General features: G+C 45.9%; 1 long non-coding RNA gene across 1 annotated transcript in view; it reads right to left on the bottom strand.

Annotated features, from left to right (window-relative positions):
* Positions 1-273: 273 nt before the first annotated feature.
* LOC140455119 (uncharacterized) overlaps positions 274-6,785 on the bottom strand; it is a 7,150-nt gene continuing 638 nt past the window's right edge. Inside the window, exons 2-3 of the long non-coding RNA XR_011952769.1 lie at positions 6,748-6,785; positions 274-1,168 (exon numbers count right to left, since the gene is read on the bottom strand). The exon at positions 6,748-6,785 is cut by the window's right edge and continues 83 nt beyond it. This is a non-coding gene — a long non-coding RNA (uncharacterized lncRNA). The remainder of the gene's footprint in view (positions 1,169-6,747) is intronic.

The raw sequence follows: 6,785 nt of genomic DNA, 5'->3' as shown, positions 1-6,785 counted from the left end.
GCTGGGCGGTGATTGGATACTGGAGACCCCTGTTCTCCCCTCCTCTCTCCCCCCCCACACCCCACTCCCCCCCCCCCCACCCCAGATCCTGTCTCCCATTCCCAGCCTAGCTACAAAGATACATCTTGTGCCTCTATTACTCCCTCTCTCTCTCTCTCTCTCTGTCTGTCTGCTTCTTGTGTATTTTTACCCTTTTACCTCCAGAATAACCACCTTGCACTACAAAATAGTGCCAAACTCCCGAACTTCAAATAACTTCAAAAGTCACATTGCTGCGAGTAGAAGAGGTTTTATTTGTATGAAATAATCAACAAGAGAAAGTTCGAGAGGGGACAGAGAGAGAGAAAGACAGATCCCCTCCCAGATAGTCAGGGAATTGAATTGAAATGGCCAGTGTGCGTCCTATTAATTGCGATGACACATTTGATCACCCTGGCCTGTAGACACCTCACATTCCTCTGAACAAGTGTTTGGGGTGGGGGAGGGAGTTTCTCATTTAAGGTTTTAATTTCCTCCTTGGGGAGTCTTGTCTGTCAGACACTCACTGGAGACAGACGTGTTTGCGTCAAATCCCAAGGCCCTGGTTACTTGAAACCCAGGCTTCAAACCGGTTTTAAAAATTGACCGGGCCGCAATCCCACAGCAGCCTGTTAAACTGAGAACCATAAACCCAGGGACCCCAGAGGAGATTAAACCGTGGGGTAAATAAACACACAAGTCACGTGGGGCCCCCATGGGGTGCAGCCTGTTGACTAGGCCTCAGGACCGTGTCCCCTCTGGAGAAATCTCTTGTTCAAAGGTCTCCTGATCCTAAAGATTTTTTATTTGAATCTTCAAGTAGCCAGCAAGATATGTGGGCTCTGTAAGCTCATATTTCTCTCTGTCTAGGTTAGAGATTCAACTTATTACAAGAGGATCACCTTTCACTACATTTCTCCTCAGGAATAAGACTCAGGGCTCCTTGTGGCATGGGAGATTTATTAGAAAAGCTCTGGAATAGCTGAGTCAAAAGGTGACGTTGGTATGAATTGAGAACAAAAAGGCAAAGATTGTCGTTACACAAAAGTCTTTGGATTTTCAAACTTTGTCAATATCTTGGAAAACTGCAGAATGATTCTGTGTTTCAGTTCAATGTGTTTTTGAACACTTTCTTGGGGCTGGAATGTTCCTGAAATATATAAATAAAGACATTAACATCAAGATTAATAGCTCCAGGATAAAATACACAGTGAGCAGTTAAGAAGTAACTGCAATTTGATATCATTCAATTTTTATACAATGTCTTATTTGCTGTTGACACAGTTCAGAATAGGTTTTCTCTATTATATTTTTCGATGTCCGCAACTATAACAAAATATTTTGACGTGACCACGTCACGCTGTAATTTCACCCTCCGACCAATGGTGGTGCTCTTTCATTTTATAGAATCTCTACAGTGTGGAAACAGGACCTTCAGCCCAACAAGTCCATACTGACCCTCCGGAGTGTAACCCACCCAGACCCATTCCCTTACCCTATTACTCTATATTTACCCCTGACTAATGCACCTAACCTACACATCCTTGAACACTACGGGCAACTTAGAACGGTCAATTCATCTTTGGATATTGGGAGGAAACCCATGGGGGGGGATGTGTAAACACCACACAGACAGTCGCCCGAGGCTGGAATTGAACCGGGGTCCCTGGCGCTGTGAGGCAGCAGTGCCAACACTGAGCCACCGTGCCATCTCACGCTTCCCATATGTTCAGATCAGTTTGCAGTGAAATACTTGTTGCTTCAAGATCACCGCTGCGCTTCCAAAATGTTGTTTGTGCAGCTATTTTAAGGTGGGGTTATGAAAATGAGATCTAAAGATTAATTTAGAATAAATTTAGAACGTTGACTGATATCTACATATTTTTGGAAAGGACAGTTGGCAAAGTACACGTCACTGGCTGCAGATAAAGATGTGTCTTCAAACACATGGGGTTTAGACAGAGACACCCAGTTGACAAGACTTTCAGAGAGAGAGAGGTTGCATGAATAATAGAATTATTGACTTCTGAACTCATGGGGTGAAAGGACATTGAAGGTAGCTACTCAGAGGAGGAACAGCCCTTTCGTTCTCTGAACCCTCTGTTAGCAAGTGTGTTAGTTGAAAGCCAACCACAATTCACCTCCATCAGTCGTGCAGCATACCCATAGAGGATATAGAAAGCAAACTGGAAAATGTTGTCTCTGCAAATAGAGTGCTCATAACGGAGAGAGACTTCAACCAGCCATAACTGATCTCAAAAGAAACCCCAGTGCCAAAAGCTTATGTCGGAACGGAGTTTTGGCCGCAGTCAAGCAATTGGGACAATCTGTATATTGTTATGATTTTAAATGTTATTTCTCCAAAATATTTTAAAAATAACATTCTGCACAGAATTTTATATCTTTCCCTGGCTTGGAGGGGGGGTTTTGCTTGCACATAAATGTTATTTTTTGAGAAGGGTAGTTGGATAAATTTGCAAATTTTATACCTTTTATTAATGGGCTTTCCATTTTTCCAAGTCTAATTCTAGAGCGAATTATACAATGAACGGAAGAGCCTTGGGAAAAGTTGATGGGCAGAGAGATCTGGGAGTGCAGGTCCATTGTACCCTGAAGGTTGCTACACACAGGTGGATAGAGTGGTCAAGAAGGCATATAGTATGCTTGCTTTCATCAGACCAGGTATTGAGTATAAGAGCTGGCAGGTCATGTTAAAATTGTACAAGACATTGGTTCGGTCACATTTAGAATACTGTGTACAGTTCTGGGCGCCACATTACCAAAAGGATGTGGACGCTTTGGAGAGGGTGCAGAGAAGGTTTACGAGGATGCTGCCTGGTATGGAAGGTGCGAGCTATGAAGAAAAGTTGAGTAGGTTTCATTCGAAAAAAGGAGATTGAGGGGGGGACATGATTGAGGTCTACAAAATCATGAAGGGTATAGACAGGGTGGATAGAGACAAGCCTTTTCCCAGGGTGAAGGATTCAATAACGAGAGGTCAGGCTTTCAAGGTGAGAGGTGGAAAGTTTAAGGGGAATACATGCAGCATGTACTTCACACACAGAGGGTGGTGGGTGTCTGGAACGCGTTGCCAGCAGAGGTGGTAGAGGCAGGCACGGGAGATTCATCTAGGATGCGTCTGGACAGATGCAGGAGTAGGTGGGGAGCAGAGGGATACAGGTGTTTAGGAATTGACCGACAGGTTTAGACAGTACATTTGGATCAGCACAGGCTTGGAGGGCCGAAGGGCCTGTTCCTGGGCTGTAAACTTTCTTTTTCCTTTGTTCCTTAAGGCTCTTTTCTGCAATTAATGAGCTCTTTACTGAACGCTTTAAGAAACTGTGCTGACTTGTTTCTGACACTGAGCCATATACAGTTAACATATTTGATGGTAATTTGCCACTATCTTCCTTATTTTAAATTCACATTTTGTTGCGGACAATAGAGGAATGGTAGAAGAGAAGGAAGTAACCACTTCTCCTAACCGAATCATGACATTGCACAGAGTTACAGTAAATGCCTCATCATCAGGAAGTGTCATTGGTTTGTTCACAGCAAAGTATTTCTGGTATTTAATACTGAAAGCTATTGGACTCCTGTTGTGATGTTCCTCATGTCAGTATGAAGGGGGGACATGACTGCGATGTATCAGATTATGGGGTGCAGAGGCAGTAACAGACTTGTCCCCTTGGTGGAGGGGCATCGATGGGAGCTCAGGCACAGGGGGTTTTAAAGGGGATGCCAGGAAACAAACGTGTTCCCTCAGAAGCTGGTGGTGGGAATCGGAGCTCACTGCCTGGGAGGGTGGTAGAGACATGAGGTGGCCCAAAAAAACATTGAAGGAACATTTAGATGTGCCCTTGTAACACCGAGACTAAGGGCCAAGAGCTGGGAAAAGGGATTAGAATAGTCATGCGCTTGTTTTTGATGGGCTGAGGGGCCTTCCCCCCCCCCCCCCCCCACGCTGTACACCTCGAAGACGCTACGACCTTTAAGGGACATACTCATGACCTTAATACTGCATCGCACCATATTTTCTGAAGACGGAAAGATCTCGAACTCCACCTTACCTCAGATAACTTGAAGCATGACACTCTACCAGAAAAATGCTCCTTTGTTGCAATCTAATAGTTTAATATTAGCCCAGACACATACGTGCCTGAGGAATGCAATATCTTTACGTAATAGTTAATTGCAATAGACATCCGTTGGATCCTTCAATACCACAATATCTGCTCCTGAGTTTATTATGCTACAGGGGATAACGTAAACACTGAGGCATCAGGTAAAATACACTCATGTACTACAGTTAGTTGAACAGTCTATGCAGGAATAAAACAGTCCTACGCATGGAAATGAATTTATTGCCACATGTACTCAATGAGTAGAGCGAAAAGTTTATGCTTTTCTTACAATGCTATCTTAGGTACAAAGGTACCCAGGTACAATCCTTGCTTCCAGACTGGGCAGTTACACCTGCACAGAACTATTCAGCGCCAAATTTAGCCTGCTTTACAGTTTCTGTACAAATTCGTGTTGCACAAAGTGGGGAGACCGTGCTGAGATCGTCTCTAGGTAAAGTCGATTTCAAATGTAGGAAGATGGGTACAGGAGTGGTCCGGCTATAGACACAGACAAGATGAGAGTGGCGCTGGAGAAGCACAGCAGGTCAGGCCTGATGAAGGGCTCCTGCCCGGAACGTTGATTTTCCTGCTCCTCGGATGCTGCCTGACCTGCTGAGCTTTTCCAGCGCCACTCTCAACTTGTCTCTGATCTCCAGCATCTGCAGTCCTCACTTTCGCCCAGCTGTCGTCACAGCTCGGTTCAGCTGGACTCTGGAGTCAGACAATTGTAGGTTCAGATCCCACTCCGAGATGTTAAGCACAAAAGTCTAAAAGCCACACTCGGGCGCAGTCCCTGAGGAGACGTCGCAGTGTTCAGGAGGTGCCCGTCATCTCAGGTGAGATGTTCAACTCGTGCCCAGGGTGCCCTCCCAGGTGAATCTGAAAACCTCCATGCCACTCCACTTGTGAAGAGGAAACAGGAGCTCTCCCTCATATTCTGACCAATATTAACCCATCGATCAACATCTTTAAAACACACATTTGGTCAGATTTGCGGGAGAGCCAAATCAATTCAAGTTCTGAGCGGTGAAACTCCACATAACCTTCTTTGTCCCTTAATATCTATCACAGCATTTTGTTCATCAGTCTCAGATTTTAAATCTACAGTTCATCTCATCTTACTTATCATTTGCAGGAGAAATGTTCCGAAACCTCTAGCACCCAATGTGTGTAAAATTGTTTCCTCACTTCAGTACAGGACGAGACAAGGTCATGTCCCCTCATCCTGCATGGAAACAGTAGCTTCTCTCTCTCTCTCTCTATATATATAGATATGTTCCCCTCAATACCGCAACATCAAAACTAACCCAACTGCTGGGAATGGACAGGATGGGATAAATGGAAAAAAAGCCATAAAATCATAGCAGCAGTGGTCGGCCATTTGGCCCATCGAGTTTGCTCCACCACTCAATAAGACCAAGGCTGCTCTGATAATCCTCAACTCCACTTTCCTGCCTTTCCCCCATAACCTTTTAGTCCCTCACTAACTAAAAATCTGTCCACCTCAGCCTTGAATAAACTGAGAAGACCCAGTCGCCACAGATTCACTCCCCTGTGAGAGAGTAACCTCCCCCTCATCTCTGTCTTCAATATGTGACTCCCTTCCCCTGAGATGCTGTCCTCTGCTCCTGGACTCTCCCACAAGGGCAATCAACCCCCCTCCCCCCCCCACCGTCTTGTCAAGACCCCTCAGAACCATATGTTTCAATGAGGTCACCTCTCAACCTTCTAAACCCCACTGAGTACAGGCCCAACTTCTGCCCATAAGATACTTCTCTGGATCTACCCCCCCCCCCCCCCTCCCCGCCACATACACACACACAAACATCAACTGCGCCTGGAGGACCACCAACTCAGTGAGAGACGCTCTCTGGCCTGCCTGAGACTTGGTCTCCCAGAGGAAGGAGTTCACCCCCCACCGAGTGTTGGGACATCCCAAATGTCCAGGACTCGCGCTGAGGGGTGCACTAAAGACTGGGGCAGCTGCTGCCAAGGGGCAGCGGGGAAAGACCACCCTCTGAGGGCTTCCTCCTGGTGAAGGTCCAGCTCTGAGACCCCCTCGGTGTCTCTCAACAAAGTTTCCCGATTTGGAGATACTGATATTGGGCTGGGTTGTGTGGATTTTCTTTGAAACTTGATAAAGTTTCCTGCCAACGTGTCGAATGCTTTTGTTGTTTTTGCAGCGTGGGGTAATGCCAAAATGTTTCCTTTCTTTTAAACAAAAAATTCCTCTCTGCAAAGTCTGTAAGATCTGCCTTTTCCAGCTGGTTCTTGTGAGATCAAGCACAAGTTTTGAAAGAGAAATAGTTTTCCTTGCACAGGAGTCCGGACACTAACCAATATTCCAACTGTGTTGCGGGCTGACTCAGCTGCCAGCTTTGGTAAAAAAAAGCTTCCCCCCCCTTTTTGTTGGTCCCTTTTGAGATAAAGACCGACAATTGATGAACTCGCGGGACGGGCTGGCGGGTTTGCACATTAAGATGACCGGGGGGAGTGTGTGTGTGTGTGTGTGTGTGTGTGTAAGGACCATGTTTACCGGTGCAGACTCGAACACGGGTTTGGGGGTAAACAAAACCGAGCAGAAATCCCGGGGAGGGTACAATACCTGGGTTTCCGTGCTCCCTCGGGATTTAACGTCAAACC

The sequence above is a fragment of the Chiloscyllium punctatum genome, chromosome 30, assembly GCF_047496795.1.
Source record: "Chiloscyllium punctatum isolate Juve2018m chromosome 30, sChiPun1.3, whole genome shotgun sequence".
In the NCBI taxonomy this organism is placed as follows: Eukaryota; Metazoa; Chordata; class Chondrichthyes; order Orectolobiformes; family Hemiscylliidae; genus Chiloscyllium; species Chiloscyllium punctatum.
The sequence above is the reverse complement of the archived record's forward strand: the minus strand, read 5'-3'. Positions and strand labels throughout refer to the sequence as shown.